Here is a 21,446-nt window from a genome sequence, read left to right as displayed (position 1 = left end):
GTGTGTGTAAACGCTCTTTGTCGGTACTTTGTTGGCACTTTTGCCGACAAAAAATTTCCAGCTTCGCGAGCAATGTTAGCTTTGTCGGCAGCACAAAGCCGCATTCACACTGCTACTTGCATCAACAAAACTTTTGTCTTTCGCGGGGGGGGGGGGGGAATGGGGGGCTTTTTTAAGTACCAGTGAAAGACAAAAGTTTTGTCGACAACTTTGCAGTGTAGACATACCCTATGTCTCAGAGAAAGTCTCCCCAGGGTAGACTGAATCTGAAGCAGCTGTGATGGGGGAGGGTGGAAGAGGGTAAACAAGAGTAGGATCTGCTACAGCCAGCAGAGAGCTGGGAGGACAGCATCAAGCCCCACCTGACTGCAACGTGCTGCAATAAAGATGGGATTTGGAGGGAAGGATTATTTCCATAATTCTGTCAAGAGGGAGGAGAGACTGGAGGAAAATATGGGGGCTAGTCAGACACAATTCCTTCATTTCTTCTGCCTTTCTGGCAGTAAGCAAAGGGCTGCCCTCCTGTAGGAAGTGAAAAAGCAATCCTCCTTACATGCAGAGGAAAGAGAGTGAGGGAGTTCAAAGCTCACGTGGGCGATTCCAAGAGCCAGTGAAAGCAGCTGCAGTGCTCCCTTCCTGCGTCTCTTCTCACTCTAACTAGAGTGATAGCTGAGGAAATCTGAAAATGATGTTTGTTGCACACAGCTCTTTGTGTCTACCACTGATGCCTGCTCCCTCCTTGCTGAGTATCTCTAGGGAGAGAGGGAGTTGCTGGTGACTACCCTCCTCTGCACCAACTATTGCAGTATTTTGGGGGTGGAGGTACTTCCTTTTTTGTCTTCCATCTGCTCCACAACTGTCTTTAGGGTGTTTGTGCCTACTCCCCTGCCTCACAGCTGCCGAAGAGTCTGCTTTCCTCCTGCTCCTGCCGGGATGGAATCCTAGGGGTCTCCCTTTCTGATGTCACAGGAGTGGGCCGGGCTTATTCCTGTTAGGGTCCCCTTCCTACTCCACCATTTTAAAACAATAGTCCTGTAACTAAACCTGTCCCTCACTTTGTTTTTCAAAGTAAGGATCCTGGGAAGTGTGAGGGAAGCTTCTTTTTGGGAATCAAATAAAAGGATTTAATTGGCTTGTTCTTGCTTTGCCCCTTTACAGCTGCAGTTTGGTGGCATTTTTTTTTTTAAATGGGAAAGTTGTTCATATGAAATGCTAGATACTGCCCCTGTGAGGGATATTTTTTATTGCATACCAGCATTGGGACTTAATTGGAAACAGAGTGCTTGATGACATTTAGAACTTCCATTACCCTACTATAATTGGTTCACATGTTGTTTTAGGCATCCTGAAAATTTCACTAACAAGCAGCAGTGTTGACAGTCAGCCTGTTTTCAAGAAGCACTGCATGCATTACTGCGGCAGCGTACACTGATAATTGCATGTACTGACAGCATATAATATACCAAACAACTACAATTTGCTGGCCAAAAACAAACCACATTTGAATAAGATTAATGTTGTACACAGTGTTTTTGTAGCCGTGTTGATCCCAAGCTATTGGAGGGACAAGGCTTGTATATAGCGGTGACACCACTCTGAGTATGGTTCCCAGACCCGAAGAAGAACTCTGTGTAAGCTCAAAAGTTTGTCTATCTCACCAACAGAAGTTGGTCCAATCAAAGGTATAATCTCACCCACCTCGTCTGTCTAAGATTAATGTTGGCAATCTCAGAACCTCAATAGTTCCCTCACTGATTTTTTCCCTCCAGACAAGTTAAAGAAACCTCCCTCTCCTGTTCTGTTTCAATCCACACATGGTTAAAAAAACCTTCTGTAGAATACTTCAGCTGTTTTGTTTTTTATCTCAGATAGACATTGGTTTCATTCTAAGTGTAGGCCCTGATCCTGCATACATTTGACTTCAATGGTACTACTTGCATGCTGAAAGTTAAGCACCTGCATAAATTTTTGGCAGGCTTGGCGCCTTAGTTTTTTGAAGAACAAACATTGTTTGTTGCTGTACAAAACATAAAGGAAGAAGACACTGTCCCTATCTCAAATTATTTATAGTTTATAGATGGACAGCACAAGAATGTATTGAGAATGATGGTAGTTTAACTGATACCGGTTAGCATTTATTGCCATAGAGGAAGAAGCAAATCTTCAGAAGAGGTTTGAAGGCAGAGAAGGTTGGTGCTTATCAATTTCTGTTCAGTAAAAAAGTAAAGCAATGGAAACTCTGTCCCAGTGCTTGACCTTGAGACTTTCATAACAGATGTCCAAATGGGACAACAAATTGGAAGGGTTACTTAAGAAAGGTGTGGGTTTGTTAGTTTCACAAGCGCAAGTCAGCTGTAGGCTCTTTAGCCTCCCACTAAAAGCATTTTCAATTAAAAGCTGCCAGATGCTTGCCCTGCTTAAGTCACCCTGATTAATTACATGGAGACAGCATTCCAGGCTTCTCGCATGCCATGCCTGCACAACTCAGTGGTGTTAATGTCTTCACACAGGAAGTGAGAATAATTCTAAATATCCATTTTTAATTTTTATTTTTATGTCACCACTGTGGATCTGAGAAAATTTTTGAAGAAGCAAACACTAAACAGCTAACTTTTTGGTGAGATTCCTCAAAATATGGGGGCTGATTCTGGTCTTACACAGACACTAGAAAAATGAGTCCCTGTAGGCCTGAATTTGTCAAAGTGCTCAGCACCCTCTGTTGGAACCCAATTTTCAGAAGGTCTCAGTCCTGTTTAGGAGCCCAGGGGGCCAGATTTCCAAAGAAATGCAGCATATTGGATGCTGAGCTTGTTTGTAAGTCTAGCCCAATTGTGGGTTCTGAGCATTTGAAAATCTGGCCCTCTGTTACAGCAACTACTACCAGTGGTAGCAATGGGGTAAGTGCTAATAGGGGCAAGGCTCAGGCTTTTCAGAGCATGTTTGTGTGGCACAGGGTATGTCTAGACTGCAATCAAAGGGTGGGATTGTAGCTTGAACCAACATACTTGAGCTAGCTTTACTCTAGTTATCTTTGGTCCTGGAGCAGTGAAGTTGTAGCAGCATGTGCTTTAGTGTGGGTTGTACTAGCCCGTCTGGAGCCCTGGGTAATTACAGGGTGAGCCAACGCTGAAGCTCACGCTGCAGTGGCTTTACTATTCTTGGATCCGAGCTAGCTGAATTAGTTAGCTCAGGTATGTCAGCTCAAGCTGCAATCACACTTAGGAATTGCAATCTAGCTAGACATACCCACAGCCATAGGTGCTGGAACTAGGGGTGCTGCCGCACTCCCTGACAAAGTGGTTTCCATCATATAGAGGGTTGTTTACAGGTTGGTTCAATGGCTCTCAGCACCCCCACTGTACAAATTGTTCCAGCACCCCTGCCCATGGTGGTAAAACTACCTGAGTTCTGTCTACAGTAGCAACTTGTACCTACACTGATGCTAGCTCTTGATATAATATGACTATCATCAAATTTTTCTAGTGTGGCCACCCCCTATTATATGGGTCTACTCTCCCCCTCTGGCTTTGCAGTCACAGCTCCGGGTATTTCTGTTCTCTGTATTAATGTTGAGGCCCAAAGAAGTAAAGGAAAGTGAGCCAGTTAGGCTGCTGCTGTATTAAAAACACATATTCATGTATTTGCCCAATGGAAAGGGACAAAACACATATGGAAACAATTATTTACAAGGTCCTATAGTCATTTTATTAAGCCTGTTGTATAAATTGAGCAATCAGCAACTTGGGAACGACTCTGATTTGGCGTGTGTCATTAGGGACTCTTTTATACGCATTTTGGTGACGCATTAAAAAAGAAAAAATATTTCTTTAATTTGCTGCAGCATGAAATCCCTCTGGGGGCTGCTCCTTTGTCTGAAATAAATATCCTGTTTAGAGGATAAAGTTTAAAGCAGCAGAGGAGCACAGATTTCTCAAACCAATGACTGGTTGGTTAGCACAAGATACTGCCACAAGAACATCCATGTACCCATGTACAGGAACAACCTACGGATATTCTCTTTTTGGTCGATTGCTGAATCAAGGCCTTGAATTGGTAGAATGAGGGGAAGGAGAAAATGCAGGTTACATAATTGTCTGCTCTCCTCCACTAACTGTCTGACAGTTCAGCTATGAAAATTCAATGTAGTCAGTTTGACTGTTTTGTTGGGGAAGAAATTATGAATGAGAGACAATAAATAAAAACAAGACATAAAAACTTGAAGTCCCCCTTCCTTGAATCAGTCACTGTCCTGTCACTTCCTAATGGCAGATGAACAAATTCCTTGACAAGAGTTGGTAGAACGGGTCAAGCAGGTTGCGAGAGGGTCTGTAGTAGGCCATGAAGGTCCTCTCCCTACTGCCTTGCCTTGAGACACCCACAACAATATCAGAAAAACAGAAGCAATAAGAAATGTAATAACACAGGGAGGACTGACCTCATTCACAGAATCTTTAAAATAATTATTTCTGGCATTAAAATATGTAAGAAAGACCATAAACCAATGTCAATAAGACCTGAACACTAGAAATAATAAGTCCTGGCATTTATTTGGCTTCATGTAAAATGCAAAAAGATCTGATAGCACATTATTAATGTCGCTCTCATTGGAAAGAAAATAGCTTTTTGTATGGCTTTTCTTACGTGAACAGCCAAGAATGACTAATTTCAAAAGAAAAAATTCATGGAGTACTGTACAGGTCTAGGATGTCTAGAATAACATCTTTCTCTGCTAGTGCTGATATGATGCCAACAGTAAAATTTCCTGAGTCTGAAGATCATTTTTTTGTGGCAGAGTAACTCATCTTACATAACTATATGAAACTGGATAGTGCCACAGTAATTAAGGACTGGGGCACAATAGATGGTGGTATTAGCTTACATATAACCACTCTTTTCTGTGCATGTTCAAGGTAATGTTTGTAAAATATGTCATTTTTAGAAAGGCTGTAAAATATTGTTGGAAGTATATTCCTGCCCCGATCTGTGTTTTGGGGTTGGGCCTTCCCCTCCCGCTTCTCCTCTGGAGGCAGCAGCAGCAGTCATTGGAAGAGGCTCTGTAGGCTGGAGCTGAGAGAAAAATTGATTTTCCAGTTTGGTGGCTAAACTGAAAAATTAAAAAACAATTAAAAAAAAAAACCTGTTAGTTTTGAACTGAAACTGCAAAAAAAAAGTTTTCTTGCCAAAACAAACAAAATTATTTTGGATCAAACAAAACATTTTCTTTGAACAAAACCAATTATTTTTCCATTTTTTGTTTTATTTTGTTATGTTTTCAGGTGTTTATTACTCTTTCAAAAAAAATACATCTAGCTAAATTGCAAAACAAAAAGTCAAAATATTTCATTTAAAAATATCAAAACAAAACATTTCACCTTTTTCTATTTTTTTTTTTCCATTTTTTATCCGGACGAAACTATGTGCCTAATTTGATTTACATTTTTCAGCAAATGTACTGTTCAACCAAAAAAATTTGCCCAGCTCTACTGTAGGCATCATCCCAGGTATGTTTGCATGTATGGTAGATAGTGGTGGTGGGAAATTATAAGAGTATTTCTCGAGGAAAGAGGTTTCATCTCACAAGCACTGGAATTATAGGTACTGGAACAATATATAGAAGCATGGAGACCCTCCAGTGATAGCCCTGCGCCTGTTTGTCCCCGGCCGGTGGACTCTGCCCTCACATTGTCTCTGTTTCCCCTTCATGTTTTTGTGTCATAAACTCCTTGCATCCGCCTCCTCCCCTTACCACATGTCAGGATAGTTGAGGATTAGAAGTAGATTTAAGAATAAAAACCCAGTGGGTAAAAGAATTTATGCAGCTCAAAGGTCAGGATAGACATGGACCTCAAGAGGGCTGTATGGTGGAACAGAAGAGGTGTAGCAAAAAAAGCTAAAGGATGGGGATGATGTAAAAAAACCCAAAAACAAACAAACCAAAAAGGCTGAGGCAGAATGGAAGGGTGAAGGGGGAGGAGATGTAGGGGCAGGAATAAAAGCATGGTTCAGTCTAGGGAACAAGGAGAATTGAGTAAGAGGTAAGGAAGCTAGAATGGCTGCTGGAGAGGCAGGCAGATAGGAAGATGAATTGTGGGAGGCGGAAAAGAGGGGTAGAATGAGCTGGAGAAGGGATCGTGAATACCAGGAAGGGGCTGTTTGAGGAGTCAGGATTGGTGAGAGCAGTAATAGAATCAGGTGTATATGGGAAGGGGAGCAGGATAGAAGGGGAGCTGGGCAAAATAATAGATTTTTTTAGTTCTTTAGCAATTCTGAAAAATAATCATTTTGGGTCAAATAAAACATTTTGTTTGGCCCAAAACAAAACACTTTGTTTTGATTTAAAACATTTTTTAATGTTTAAAAAGAATTTAAAAAGTTAAAGGAAATTTCAAAATGTAAAGTGGTTTTGAATTGAGAAATCAAAATGTTTCATTCTGAAAATGTGAAAACAAAACATTTCAATTTTGGGGGGAGATTTGGTGTGGTTTTCCCCAGAAATGAGAAGTTGGCAAAATTGATACAAATTTGGAAAACATTCCAGTGTTACTGAATCTGCATTTTCCCCTGAAATGTTTTTTTCCATTATCCACAGGGGAGGCTTCAGCTCCTTCTCTACCCCAACCCACAGTACTCTGCAGGGAGGAGGATTCCAGGCCCTCCTCTCATTTGTAACATGATTCCTGGGGAAGGGTTTTTTTTGCCCTCCTCTAGTCACCATCATCACTCTTCAGAGAAAGGGTCAAATTGTTATGCCATGTAAACAGTACAGGAAATCTTGACTGAGAGAGCCTGTGTTTATATTAGCAGAGAACAGAGATCGTAAAATACCGAGGAGGAAAAAAATTGTGACTATTTCATGAATAATAGGGCTTTGGGTCAATTCTGCCCTTCTGAGTCCTTTAGTGTAGACAAATTCAAGAAACTTTGAAAATGGGCTGTGTTATTTAGTCAAATGCACATAATATAATGTCAAAGCCATTAGTGACTTAGGCCACCCATTTTAAAGTTCAGATACCAAAATCCAACATTAAGGTGAAACACTGATCCCAAAGAAGTCTATAGCAAAACTCCAAGTGACTTCAGGATTTCACCGCAGATATTTTTCTTCAGGCTGCTCTAGTGTGAACCCAAGGCCAGGGTCGGGCAGAGAATCAGGAAGACCAGCAGGACCCTTGGTGTCCTGTCTCTGCTGTGTCAGCACAATCTGGGCCCAACAGAGAATCTGGCCCATTATGTTTATTAAGCAAAAAAATATTTTTTTACATTTGTTGTAATCATAAACAGCTGGATTCTTCAGTATTCTGCATAGTAGTCCTCTGCCTCCGTGCTGCTTTATAGGCCAGCCTCTCCCTAGGGAGATCTCAAAGCCATCATCTTGAAACCTGAGGAGAAGTGGACAGGACTTTATTCACTCCTACCACAATTGTTCCTTAATTGATCAGTGTCACTCTACAGCAATGCTAGGCACTCTGGGGACTGAGCATATTGCTTTAGTAGTACTTCCAGTCCCTGCTGAAATATAGGATTAGAGACTTGAACTGAGATTTGAACCCAGGTCTGACACATGGTAGAGCACATTATTACTACTGGCATTGTTATTCATTATTATTTAAACAGCACTGTGGGTGTGCATGGTGCTTTACAAGTACTAAATCTGGCAAAGTCCCAGCCCCTTATACCTTACCATATTAATTGCCATTAGGATGCCACAATGGACTTGTCATAAAAACTGGTCCGGAATTGTTCTCTCAAAAATGCCGATTCAGCAAAACACAAAGTGTGCATGGGAAAGGGTAAGTTTTGACAAATTCCTGTGTTGAAAAACTTTTGAATAAGACAAACTTTTGAATTTGGACATTTAAAAAAAAAGTCAATGTTTTGATTCAAAATAACTTTTTGTTTTGAAATGTAAGTTAATTTATAGTATTTGCTGTTTTTTTAAATCAAAATTAAATGTTTCAGAATTATCAAAATGAAATATTTCAACTGACCCAAACTGATTTCCCCCCCAGATTATTGGTTCTCAATTTTTGTTTTTTGAGATTTGGATATTTCACCCCTATTTGAGACAGGAAAATGTTTCAAAACCTCAATTTTTCCCAGGATGGGAAAACTATTCCTACCCAGCTTTACTCATTATATGTTTTTTAATGATATTTCATCATTTGCAAAGATACTATCATCATTTGCAAAGTTACTTCTATGAAAGTAGAAGAATGAAACAGGCATACCCAGCCTGGATGCATTTTAAGGCACTTTAGTAAATACATAATTGACCTCATTCAAGCATTTCCTTTTTCCAGTATTTTCTGCATCACTCCAATTTAATAACAGTGAATTAAATTATTGAAGTTTTAACTTGATGGAAATAATTAAACTTATTTTTCACACTTAGCTTTCTTAACATCCTTTATTCCCCCACACTTCCTGTGACCCAGCAAGCCATGCCAACTATCTTTTTGTTGCCAGTTTTGGGGTGATACTATATTTTCCACTACCATTTGGATGCTGGAAAATAATTAAAATTTTATGCCAGTTTTGCATTGAAGAGCCAGATTTTAAAAAATAGCAGAAGCCAATATGGTGATAATCCCATTTTTGTAAAAAAAACAGCTTTATTATTTACTGCATGCCACACAACAAGTATTTTATAACCAGCTTTTAATAAGACCTGGACAGCTATTCTGTTACTAACTCACTTTGTGACTTGTACCTTTTATTTAATTCAGGAAACACAGATAATAGATCTTCTAAAGTAAAAACAATAAAATTATTCTGAATGTAGGTTGTTGCTAAAGCGCATCTGTTATACAAAAAACTCCCCCTCCTATCCAACCTTAGTTTTTCTGAGTAAATGTACTACGTTCTGTTCACTGTAGATCAGCTGTACTCAATTTCAGCTCAAAGCATTAACAATGCTGACCCCATTCTTGCAATCTGATCCACATGGGTTGACCCTCACTCTGGCAGTGAGTCCCAGTGAAGTCAGTGGGGCTCGGCACAGGGGATTTAATTGTAGTAGATCTAATTGTAGTATTGGAGACTTAGCTTTTATTACATTTCTAATTCCATTGTGGTATGTGATTATCAGGTTAATAATGACATAATTGCAGAAGTTGTATGCAGTGTAGTTGTAGCCATGTTGGTCCCAGGATATTAGAGAGACAGTGTGGGTGAGGTAATCTCAGAGTACCTTTCCCAGACCTGAAGAGCTCTGTGTGGCTCAAAAGCTTGTCTCTCTCACCAACAGAAGTTTGGGCCAATAAAAGATATTACCTCACTCACCTTGTCTATCATTGCAGAAGCATAATTTTGTATTTTTTACTATGGATATTTTTTTCCCTAAGTGCCCAGCATAACATGAGATTAAAATTTCAGACACATTGGAAGTCTGCTAGCAAAACCAAAACCAAACCAAACCAATACAAAACCCAACAATCCCACCAACAATCATAAAGGAACTTGATTTTCAGAACTGTTACACTGGCTGCAGCACTACTAATCACATTTCTACAGCAACATCTTCTTTGAGAGGGAGCATGTTTTATATCTCTTTAAACGCTCAGTAGTTGTCTGCTATCTTTAAAAGGTAAGTGAGGAGGGCTGATTACTCAGGAGATTGATAATGGAATCCAAGATCTTTCACTGCTGGAATACTGATTCAAATGCAGCACAGGATGACAATGTCTGAATCTTTTTTCATGAAGTGCTGTAGGCGTGCAAGGAATTTATAGACAAATTAAAAAAAATAGCAGGCCTGTGCCCCAAGATGCTTGCGGTCTAGGGGCTTGATCGTGCAAACACCCCTAAATACTTACAATTGGGCCAAAAGGGGAGTTTCACAAGCCAGCTGAAGTTAATACAGCCTCAGGGGCTACTGACTTCCAGTGTCCCCCCTCTCTCCAGGACTGTGAGGGAAAAATCCAGAAAAGCCCAGCCCACTCCCCTCTTTTTCTCCTTCTCTGTAATACTGGAAGCACAAGGAGACCATGCCCCCAATGGGGCTTTCACAGAACCAGGCTCACGATGCTCCAGGGGAAGAATTCCCTTTTCTGCAAGTGCAGATTCCCCACCTCCTGTGCTCTCAGAGGAGAGCATAGAGCCTTTAGTAAAGCCCCTGAGATATTGTTTTATTGAGCACACCCTGCTCCATATGATGGTTTTAATATTTACATTTTCATAACTAAACTATTAAACTGAAACAAGTCATCTAAAGCATGCTTGAATCTGTGTGTGTTATATAACCACAAGAGGCAAACAAAAATGAGGGCTGGAATGAGCTGAATCCATATGAACTTTTGTCTCATCTCTCACTGCAAGCTTTCCTCAGGCTCTGAAATGAAACAGTGAGCAGCTTTTCACAACAGACAACTGACTCCCCATATAAAAGTTTGGGGATACTGTGACAGAGCTCCACAGGACCATTACAAAAATATTTTCCACAGATAAAGCTCCATTCAGCTCTCTCTCATTCACCCAACCAGAGTGGCTGTGGTTTCTGGTACATACAGCAGGCTACCCGAAGGCAGGTGATCATCCTTATTTAGAAGTACCACTAGTCATGTGACCAGAAAATGGTGGAGGATCTGTATTACCAGTAAACTGCTACAGGAAGAGGGATGCTGAAGTGCAGCAATAAAGCATCTGTATTATTTTCCCTCTTTAAAAAACCCTCCTCAAGTCTTTAGAAGGTAAGCATCTCTTTGCATTATGAGAATGATATGCAAAGTGCTTTTCTGGTTAACAGTTCTATTGTTGCAGTTCATTCAGAGAAAAAAGAAGGGATGAGAGGAATGTTTGTTAGCAGGATGCAAAGCATCTAGTTCCTCATTACTGAAAATCAGGCAGCTGTATTTTAATTATGTTGCAACTCTTTCTGAGCGGAGCTTACATCCATTCGATGGACTTGTTTTGTCAGGGAGCAGACGTGGTATTTATAATTAGGGAACAAAACTTCAGTGTACAATCAATCACCTAACACTTCTGATTACAGTGTATTTTCAGTTAATTTGCATAGCTTTCAGGGCATGGGGGGGAGAGAAAACCGAGGCATTGTCATTGTGTTTTTAAAGGATTGCTTCACTACGGGCATAGCAAGAATTTGAGATAGCACTAACAGTGCAGTACTTGACAGTCTATTGTTTTTGGTCCTTTGCTATCAACTGAAGCATGTAACATTTCCTGCCTTCCCCTTGCAACACCCTTTTAAATTATTGTAGTATGAAGAGTCTTGTAACCTTGTGAGAGAGCAAGGGATCTTTTGCTCTCTCTCACAAGGTTACAAGAATTAAGGTTACAAGGTTAAGAATGTCAACCGATACGAGTGCTGAAGAACTACTGCAAAAGTTGCTTTGTACAGGAATTACTTCCATTCCTTTTTAGTGTCAGGAGCTTGCCGGTTTCATTAGCTCATTTGCATTTTTTATCTGTGAAGAGAGAATGAAAATTATTCTTGTGGAGGAATTTTTTATCTGTGAAGAGAGAATGAAAATTATTCTTGTGGAGGAATTTTTGTAAACAAATGCTTTTATCTAGTCCAGAGAAATGACAGTGGTGCAGAAGAACTTGCAGAATATATATAGAATATCTAACTATGACATACTTAAAACAGAGTGGGGAGGAAATGTGTTGTGTTGGTAGTTAAGTACCATTTTGAGTAAATGAGGGGTTTCAATTTGGACTCATATATACCTCTTAAGAAGCAGAGCTGTGCTAGGGGAGTGGGAGGAGGCGCACAGCAGTGCCAGGAGGCATCATGCCTTTCTTAGTCATACTGCCTCCTGGGGGAGCACATTGGGCTGTGAAAAGAAAAGTACCATACATCAAGCCAGAACAGCCAGCCAGCCACATGTGGGGAGGAGCCCTTCCCTTCCCTCACCCTGTCCAGACACATCCTTTTGAGGCCACTAATGTTCCCCATAGTACTAGCTACCTTCACACATTTCTTCAGACCACACTCTCCTGTCCAGCCATCCAGAGTGTGGTTTCTCCCTGCATGGGAACACTGAGGATAAAAATGTCCTTTGCATCCTCTCCATGACTGGCCTGGCCCTAATTTAGCACTGAGTGTATCAGGGCAGAGCTACAGAAAGTCCATATAGTTACATCTATTTACAGTGTTAGCCAGTGGTTACTGCTAGTCCATCTCCAACCTAATAATAACAGGAGTTCATTGTAGTTTTACAGCATGCCCTTAACATCTAGCTCTAACAGCAGAGACAAACTGGGAAAAGATGACAGATAAGAGCTGGAAAAAGCAATTACAGAGCAGAGCAAATACATTTTAAGAGCCTGTGATATATTGGCACTCTTATCTGAGCAGCTACTCTAGTAAGGAAAAGTCACTGTTTAAGTCAAATCCCTGTGTTCAGATAAATGTGTGGGCTTAAAAAATCAGTAAGATATGGGTCCTAGGTGGTAAAGAATGCAATTCTGTCAGCACAAGTAAATATGATTCAGATTATTTATATCACAGTAGCACCCAAAGGTCCCAGGAATGGGGCCCTATTGTATTAGATGCTGTACAAACACATAGAAAGACACAGTCATGCAATATGATGCAAAAATAAATAAGAAGAGTGAAGCAGAGGAGAATGAGAGTGACGGTAATGTCATGCTGTTGAACCAACTGTTCTCTCTTGAATATTGAAAAAAATGGCTTAGTTGTTAATGGACTTTATGACAGCACATTAACTGATTAAAATATTGTTACGCAAATTTAGTGCTGCAAAAGATTGATAATTCTGGAGACAGAGGCCCTTTATCTATGGGGTAAATGCAAATTGGACAGCAAGAGTGCAAGCTTCCCTATTTCATCTCACCAGTACAGGGCTGGCTCTCTCATAGAGGATGAAAGGTATTTGCTATAGCAGGAAAATATTATAGGCAGCAAAATGTATAGAAATGGTCTTTGTGTGAGCGACTGCAGGCTAGTGTGGCTCAAACATTTGCCAGCTTACCTAAAGCAGCAGGACCTATAGCCAACACCACACCAAAGTGCACCAACCTTTGATCTACAGGGATAAACTCCTGGTGAAACAGGGGAGCTCAGTGTCTATTCTATCCCAGGCCTCTGTGTTTTCTGCCCAAAATTATGATGGTGCTTTTTCTGATGTGGAAACCTGCCCAGTAGGATGTGGATTGACTCCATCAACTCTCATTTCACAATAGACATCAAATAGCTATCGCATAATGACTTTCATACACTGCTGATGTGGAACAGATTCAATCCAAATATCTAGAGGCAAAAGGCACATTTACTTTTCAATAGTAAAACAAATTCTTCAGTATTTGTTCCCAGTGAAAGAGGAAGTTAGTCCTTAGAGTTAGAAATTTTAGTGCTTTCAGTTCTGAAATATCAGGAATAAGTATTACATTGTGAAATTCCCTTCAAAAAGAGTCAGCTGTCAACTCCCCATGTGCTGAATGCCACATTGTCCTTTCTGGAGGATCACATGAGATGTGTTACTTATGGAAATAACATTCCTGCTCCAGAAATGCCAATGAGATGGCAATGAAATGTCATTCCCAGAAATATCAACTCCTGGAGGGGAAGCTTCTCAACATATATTCAGTACAGTAATGTTTGAGAAAACTCTGGGGCACAATTAGTGAACATATTGCACACTCATCTGCACAGATAGCACAAGTGGTTGCGTGGAGTACATGGATACAGTGTAGCTCCCCAACCAGCTGCCATGAGAGTCATTGTGAGATTCATGGTAAAACACATGGCTGTAGGTACATGGTATTGTACTGGGTATGCCACAGACTCAGCAGGTGTTTCAAACAGGAGACCCTATATGCTGTAGCACATGATGTGAGACACTATTATATGTCTGACAGGAAAGGAGTCTTTATTAAGAATGGCAGAAAGGAAAGGGTGCAAGCACAGTAGGTGCACACACTTTGTTGTTGGTTATGAAATAAATAAAGCCATGAAACTCCTAGTTAAAGTGCCACAGGGCAATCCAACCAGGTTGGAATAAGGCTATAGAGCAGTGGTTCCCAAACTGGGGTTCGTGAACCCCCGGGGGTTCGCAGAACGTTACAGGGGGTTCGCCAGAAAAAAATCACTAATGGCGGACAGAGGACCCCAGGTATTGGAGACAGCAGGTGGGACCCGGTTGCAGGGCAGACACCCCAAGCCCCAGGGAGAGCGGGGCCGGGTAGTTGGGGCTGGCAGCCCGAGTCCCGGTGGTCAGCAGGGGAGCCGGCAGCCCAAACCCCAGCGCTTCGCGGGGGGCTGGCAGCCTGAGCCCCAGGGAGAGCGGGACTGGGCAGTTGAGGCCAGCAGCCCGAATCCTGCCCCCGGTCAGTGGGGGGCCTGGCAGCCCGAGCCCCAGGGAGAGCGGGGCCGGGCAGTTGGGGCTGGCAGCCCGAGCCCTGCCCCCGTCAGCGGGGGAGCCGGCAGCCCGAACCCCAGCCCGAGTCCCAGGAAGAGTGGGACCGGCAGTTGGGGCATCCATCACACTGAGGAAATTTAAACTTAAATCCCTGAAAATATTCATTTTTAGGAGGGGGTTCACGAGATTTCACAATTTAGTGAAAGGGGTTCGCGGGCTGTTAAAGTTTGGGAACCACTACTATAGAGCATACTCTCCAAGATGTCCATTTAAGATCTGATTGAGGAAAACATCCCTGTTCAGGAAAGTACTTAAGTATGTGTTGAACTTTAAACGGGACCTAGCATGTGCTGAAGTTTTCCTGAATTGTGGACTTAAATCCATCTTCCCTTGTAAAGTCTTTGTATCATATTCAATCCTGGTGTAACTCCATTGATGTCAGCTGCACCCTCTTACACCAGAACTGACCTTGATCCTTTGTTCTTTAATCTCACAGACATGATGTTTTAATTTCCACACCCTATATCTGATGCCCTGCACATCACTAATGCTCTTTCTGGGGCCATTCTGAATTGTGCCCTTGCTGGATAATTGTATCAGTAGCCCAGCATGCTCTGCTCAAGGGTCTCTCCTGTAGGGATGACACTGGATTATGAGCCCCTTGCCTAACTCCTCCCCTTGGGTTTGCCACACCTAGTGTCTCCTGCATGCTACTTCTCCTACTGGCTCGATTCCTGACCTTTCAATTTTCTTTCCCTCTTCTGCTGGGACTGGAAACTGCCCCAACTAGGACCCCATAACATGGGATTCTGTCCCTTTTAGGCAATGCATCCTGATCTGGTCATTGTCATTTTAAGCACAGCCGAGGCCCCTCCAGCATGGGACTGTGGCATGGTTTATTCATGCTTGTCTTCCTTGAGGTTAGGCCACATTGCCTTGGGAACATTTGCCTATAGAAGGGTATTTTGAGCAGTTTGAATAAAACATCCTTGGATCAGTTCTCACAAGCCCTCTCTATGCAGCTCTTTGGCTGCATTCCAACGGCTTTCTCTTTCAGGCCTTGTCTACACTACGAGAGTACTTCGATTTTAGTTAATTCGACTATGTGGAATCGATATTACTAAGTCGAACGTGTGTGTCCACACTAAGGACAGTAATTCGACTTTGTGAGACTTTGTGAGTCCACACTAACGGGGCAAGCGTCGACATTGGAAGCGGTGCACTGTGGGCAGCTATCCCACAGTTCCCGCAGTCCCCGCTGCCCATTGGAATTCTGGGTCGAGCCCCAAATGCCTTCTGGGTAAAAAAATGTGTCGAGGGTGCTTTTGGGCGCCTGTCGTCATCCGTCCGTCACTCACGCCCTCCCTCCCTCCCTCCCTGAAAGCGCCGGTGGGAAATCAGTTCGCGCGCTTTTCTGATTACTGACAGCGCGGACGCCACAGCAGTGCGAGCATGGATCCCGCTGCGACCATCGCTGCAGTTGTGGCAGTTCTCAACGCCTCGCAGCTTCTCCTCCACCTGTACCAGAGGCAGCTGCAGATCAATCATGAGAGGAGGCTACGGCACCACCGTGACGGCATGAAGTCGGACACTAGCTCCGACCTCTCTGAGAACATGAGACCCAGCGCCCAGGACATCTCGCTGTCACTGGGTCTTGTTGATACTGTTGAACGGCGATTCTGGGCCCGTGAAACAAGCACAGAATGGTGGGACCACATAGTGCTGCAGGTCTGGGATGAATCCCAGTGGCTGCGCAACTTTCGCATGCGGAAGGGGACTTTCCTCGAACTGTGTGAGTTGCTGTCCCCTGCCCTGAAGCGAAAGGACACCCGGATGCGGGCAGCCCTGACTGTCCAGAAGCGAGTGGCCATAGCCCTCTGGAAGCTCGCAACGCCAGACAGCTACCGGTCCGTCGCTAACCACTTTGGTGTGGGCAAGTCTACCGTGGGGGTTGCTGTTATGCAAGTAGCCAGGGCAATCGTCAAGCTACTGCTATCTAAGGTAGTGACCCTGGGAAACGTGGAGCTCATCAGAGATGGCTTTGCCGAGATGGGATTCCCAAACTGCGGTGGGGCTATAGATGGGACTCACATCCCTATCCTGGCACCGGACCAACAGGCCAGCCAGTACATCAACAGAAAGGGGTACTTTTCCATGGTGCTGCAAGCACTGGTGGACCATCGGGGACGTTTTACCAATATCTACGTTGGATGGCCTGGCAAGGTTCATGACGCTAGGGTGTTCAGGAACTCTGGTCTGTATAGACGGCTGCAGGAAGGTCTTTACTTCCCGGACCACAAAGTAACTGTTGGGGATGTGGAGATGCCTACAGTCATCCTCGGGGACCCTGCATACCCGCTAATGCCCTGGCTCATGAAGCCCTACACTGGCGCACTGGACTCAGGGAAAGAACTATTCAACTACCGGCTCAGCAAGTGCAGAATGGTGGTGGAGTGTGCTTTTGGCCGTCTCAAGGGGAGATGGAGAAGCCTACTCACTCGCTGTGATCTCAGCGAGACCAATATCCCCATTGTGATAGCTGCTTGCTGTGTGCTCCACAATTTGTGTGAGAGCAAGGGGGAGACCTTTATGGCGGGGTGGGAGCTTGAGGCAAATAGCCTGGCTTCTGATTACGTCCAGCCAGACAGCCGGGCGATTAGAAGATCCCAGCGGGACGCGCTGTGCATCAGGGAGGCTTTGAAAGCCAGGTTCCTGACTGAGCAGGGTCTCCAGTGACTGTTCACTTTGTGGACACAGATACTGAACCTGCCCCCGTTTCTTTACCCAGTTACTGTTGACTATCCTTCCAAGTTACATACCCCCTTCCCCACCTTCCCAACAAATAAAATCTGTTCCGTTTTGTTACTGAACAAGGTTCTCTTTCTTACTGTTTTCGCGGGAATGTTTTAAACCGGGGACGCAGACTGTGGCGGGGGGCTGGTTTATTGTTTTGATGCAAATGATGCTTCTAAACTCCGGGAATGACAGGCTCCGCAGTGCTGGATTGGTTGTTTCAACGCAGCCTGCCAGCAGTCCTGGGCGGGACTGCATGTATGTGTCGGCCAAGTGACTTTCTGGCAGGGGGCGGAGGGTAACAGATCCCCTGCTGCGTGGCTCTGTGATCCAGGATAAGGACCGCGGCAGAAGATCTGTAACTGCCCTCCCCCGCCACAAAGTCACAGATCAACCCCCTCGCACCCCAGAACATGAAAACCGCCTCCCAGACTGACCAGGGTAACTGGTGACTGTACTGTGTATGTGTCCTGATGCTGGACCTGCCCCCGCCTCTGTAGCCTGCTACAGGTGACTGTCCTGTCCAAGTAACAAACCCCTTCCCCCCCTTCAGACAGAATCCCCTCTAAAAGACACTCTCGGAAACAGTACTTAACAGAAACAGATGTTTTATTATGAACCGCACATGAAAAGGGGGGGAGGAAACTTGGACGTGGGCTATTGTGAGATGGGTAGGAAAGGGCTTTTCAAACTTTGGAACGAGAGCCTTCCATTGCTGCAGCAGTGTGCAGGGGCCGACTGAAAGTTTTAACGGCCCTTGCCGCCCCTCCTTCTTTGGACTTTTGGTGAGGGGGGTGTGGGACTTGGTGGCGGGGGAGGGCGGTTAGAGATAGACAGCAGCAGGGCTCTGTCCTCCTGCCTCCGGTCTTGCAGAACATCCACTAGGCGCCGGAGCGTCTCCGTTTGCTCCCTCATTAGTCCAAGCAGGGTTCGAGTAGCCTGCTGGTCCTCCTGGCGCCACCTCTCCTCCCGTTCCATGACTGCTCTGTGCATTTGTGACAAGTTCTCCCTCCACTGTGTCGTCTGGGCTGCCTGCTCTCGTGAGCACTCCATAAGTTCATAAAACATGTCTTCACGCGTCTTTCTCTTCCTTCTCCTAATCTGCGCTAGCCTCTGGGAGTGTGATGCCAGGCTGGGTTGGGAGACAGTCGCAGATGTGTCTGTGGGAATGGGAAAAAGGGAGTAAATTCCTGAGACAGATAAATGAAGTTGCTAACAAAGAACATAGTCTTTCTCTGTGAACAACACCATGCACTGGACCTTTCACATGCGCACACAGGACAAGGTCGAATTTTCGGCCCTCGCCTTCAGTGCCTGGGGTCTTGCAGTTGCGATCAGAGAAGCGTGGCAGGACACCTCTACTTTTGTTGCAGGAAAACATGGTAAGCCGTAGACTTGTGGCAGCTTAAAAATGTAATAGTAGCACTGGGCTCCTTTCGCACTGAATGCAAGGCCACTCTCTGCTGGCAGCAATCAGGGAAGCATGAGCTCTGCCCCTGTCCCACCACCTCGCGGCTGTCCCCGGGAAAGATCACTGTATGCTGCCCCTCTGCCGCCTCCACCGCGTGGCTGTAAAGCAGTCCCAATACTAACATTCCCCTCCCTAATTTAAAGCAGGGCGTCATGTGCGATATAACTCTAATGAGGATCTCGGAGAGCGAGAGGGGAAGAATGCTTCGGGAGACCATGCAGAGGCCAGGGCCGTATGCCGCCATGCTGTGCCGTGCCATGATCCCAGACTACTTACTGGACTCATGGCGTGGGAACGTGTGTTACCACGGTGGACCAGTTATGTTAAAATTACATGTTTAGATGTTTAAAGCACTCACTGCTTGATCCTTCCCCTGATTCGGTGTCCGGGGTAACGGCTGTGGATGGTTGGTAGGGGATCTCGGTAAGGGTGATGAAGAGCTCCTGGCTGTCGGGGAAATCAGTGGTGCAAGCGCTGTCGACTGCCTCGTCCTCCTCATCTCCTTCCTCATCTTCCCCGTCCGCTAACATTTCCGACGAGGAACCGGCCGTGGACAGTATCCCATCCTCTGAGTCCACGGTCACTGGTGGGGTAGTGGTGGCGGCCGCACCTAGGATGGAATGCAGTGCCTCGTAGAAACGTGATGTGTGGGGCTGGGATCCGGAGCGTCGGTTTGCCTCTTTGGTTTTTTGGTAGCCTTGTCTCAGCTCCTTGATTTTCACGCGGCACTGCGTTGCATCCCGGCTGTATCCTCTCTCTGCCATGGCTTTAGAGATCTTCTCGTAGATCTTTGCATTCCTTCTTTTGGAGCGCAGCTCTGAAAGCACGGACTCATCGCCCCACACAGCGATGAGATCCAAGACTTCCCGATCAGTCCATGCTGGGGCCCTCTTTCTATTAGATTGCACGGCCATCTCTGCTGGAGAGCTCTGCATCGTTGCCAGTGCTGCTGAGCTCTCCACGCTGTCCAAACAGAAAATGAGATTCAAACTGCCCAGACAGGAAAAGGAATTCAAATTTTCCCGGGGCTTTTCCTGTGTGGCTGGTCAGAGCATCCGAGCTCGAAGTGCTGTCCAGAGCGTCAACAGAGTGGTGCACTGTGGGATAGCTCCCGGAGCTATTACCGTCGATTTCCATCCACACCTAGCCTAATTCGATATTGCCATTTCGAATTTAGCGCTACTCCTCTCGTTTTCGAGGAGTACAGAAGTCGAATTTAAGACAGCTCTATGTCGAATTAAATAGCTTCGTGGTGTGGACGGGTGCGGGGTTAATTCGATGTAACGGCGCTAAATTCGATATAAACTCCTAGTGTAGACCAGGCCTCAGTCTCAGTGCTCCCCTTCTTCCCTGGTTCCAATCCAGCTGTTATCAGCCATGCATTCCCTGACACACTGGCTCTCGCACTTTCACAGTATCCCTCTGTCTGACTAATGTTTCATTCTGTGTCCAGATTTGGCTGGTCTGCAGCCTCTTACTGGCTCCAGGGGCCCCACTGATTTATCATAGCGGTCTTCTTCTTAGGGTAGTTGGTGGTGATTCTCTGCCCAGCCTGTCCCCCACTCACACATGTATTTACAGGCCTGGCCACTTCCCATGCTTCAGAGACTCCCTCAGTCGAACACCCTCCTCCCACAAGTAGGCTGTAGGAGTAGGCTGCTTGGTGCCAGCTTTCTCCTCAGCTAGCTCTCATTTGTCTTGGTCAGACTACCTCCTTTGGCTCCTGTATGAACCTGCCCCACATTGTTCCTGGCTGCACCTTACAATGGCTTGCTGTTGCCTGTCCTCAGCAGCTCCTTTCTACAGCCATTGGGTTGCTTCCCGCTAAAGCCACCTGCAGGAACAGCTTGTGAGTGGCATGATCTCTCACATTCCCCTGTTCTCTCATCTCTGTGACGCACACACTGCATCTGAAAGACAATCTGAGGCCTTCAGATGAGACTCAGGGGGCAGATCTTCCCTGCTTCTTACATCAGATGTCTTCTGGGATCCAGTTCTTAAAAGGTCCCAAAGTATCCATTCACCCAGCTGTTCTTCTAAAGCTGTGGTATTGCTCTGCATCCCTGCCTTTCTCCTCAGTTGACCTGTGGCTGGCCCTTCAAGTCCAGATGGGGGAATTTTAGACTTAACTTTGAATTTCTATGATTTCATAGTTCAGGTTAGAACTTCAGTATAAATTTATATCTTAGCCTGCATGAACTGCAGGCTCACTACAGCAATTTAAGATATACATTTATATTGAAGTCCTAACCTGAACTACGAAATTACAGAAATTCAAAATCAAGACTAAAATTTTAGGTAGAACGATGCAAAAGGGAAAAAAAGCTAGATATTGTAGGAAAGAGAAAAAATAGATAAAAATGCAAAATAAGGGAGAAGTATAGCAATAGCAAGAGAATAAAAGGGTAGGCAATACAACAGACAAACGGAGCAAAAAGGGGTAAGAGAATCATGCATTCAGGGTTATGTAGAAAATTATATGTTAGACTAGAGGTGCAATTGCACAGTGTAGAAATAATACATAGGAAAAAAGGTAAAAACAAATGCCACATGGAGACAGATATGGTGACAATCAGAAAGCATCTGTAGCATAAGAAATTTGTATGCACATACCCCTTTAAAAGTATCAATATACTGCAAATCGTGCCAATTCTGAACTTGGCAGCAACAAAGGAACTGAATTCAGATCCCTGTGTTCTGATAAACCGATTTACAGAAGTGCTGAGTATCTGCAGTGCCTATTGATTTCAGCTAGAGTTGTGGATGCTTAATACCTCTGAAAATCAGGCCCAAAAGCCTCTATCACTTGTGTTAAAGAGGAATATTTTTTGAGAAAAAGG

At 44.4% G+C, this 21,446-nt stretch overlaps 1 protein-coding gene across 2 annotated transcripts in view; it reads left to right on the top strand.

Annotated features, from left to right (window-relative positions):
* PRUNE2 (prune homolog 2 with BCH domain) overlaps positions 1-21,446 on the top strand; it is a 149,730-nt gene that overhangs the window by 83,363 nt on the left and 44,921 nt on the right. The window lies entirely within an intron of this gene.

Source organism: Emys orbicularis, chromosome 6, assembly GCF_028017835.1.
Source record: "Emys orbicularis isolate rEmyOrb1 chromosome 6, rEmyOrb1.hap1, whole genome shotgun sequence".
Taxonomy (NCBI): domain Eukaryota; kingdom Metazoa; phylum Chordata; order Testudines; family Emydidae; genus Emys; species Emys orbicularis.
This window is presented reverse-complemented; position numbering and strand designations above follow the sequence as displayed.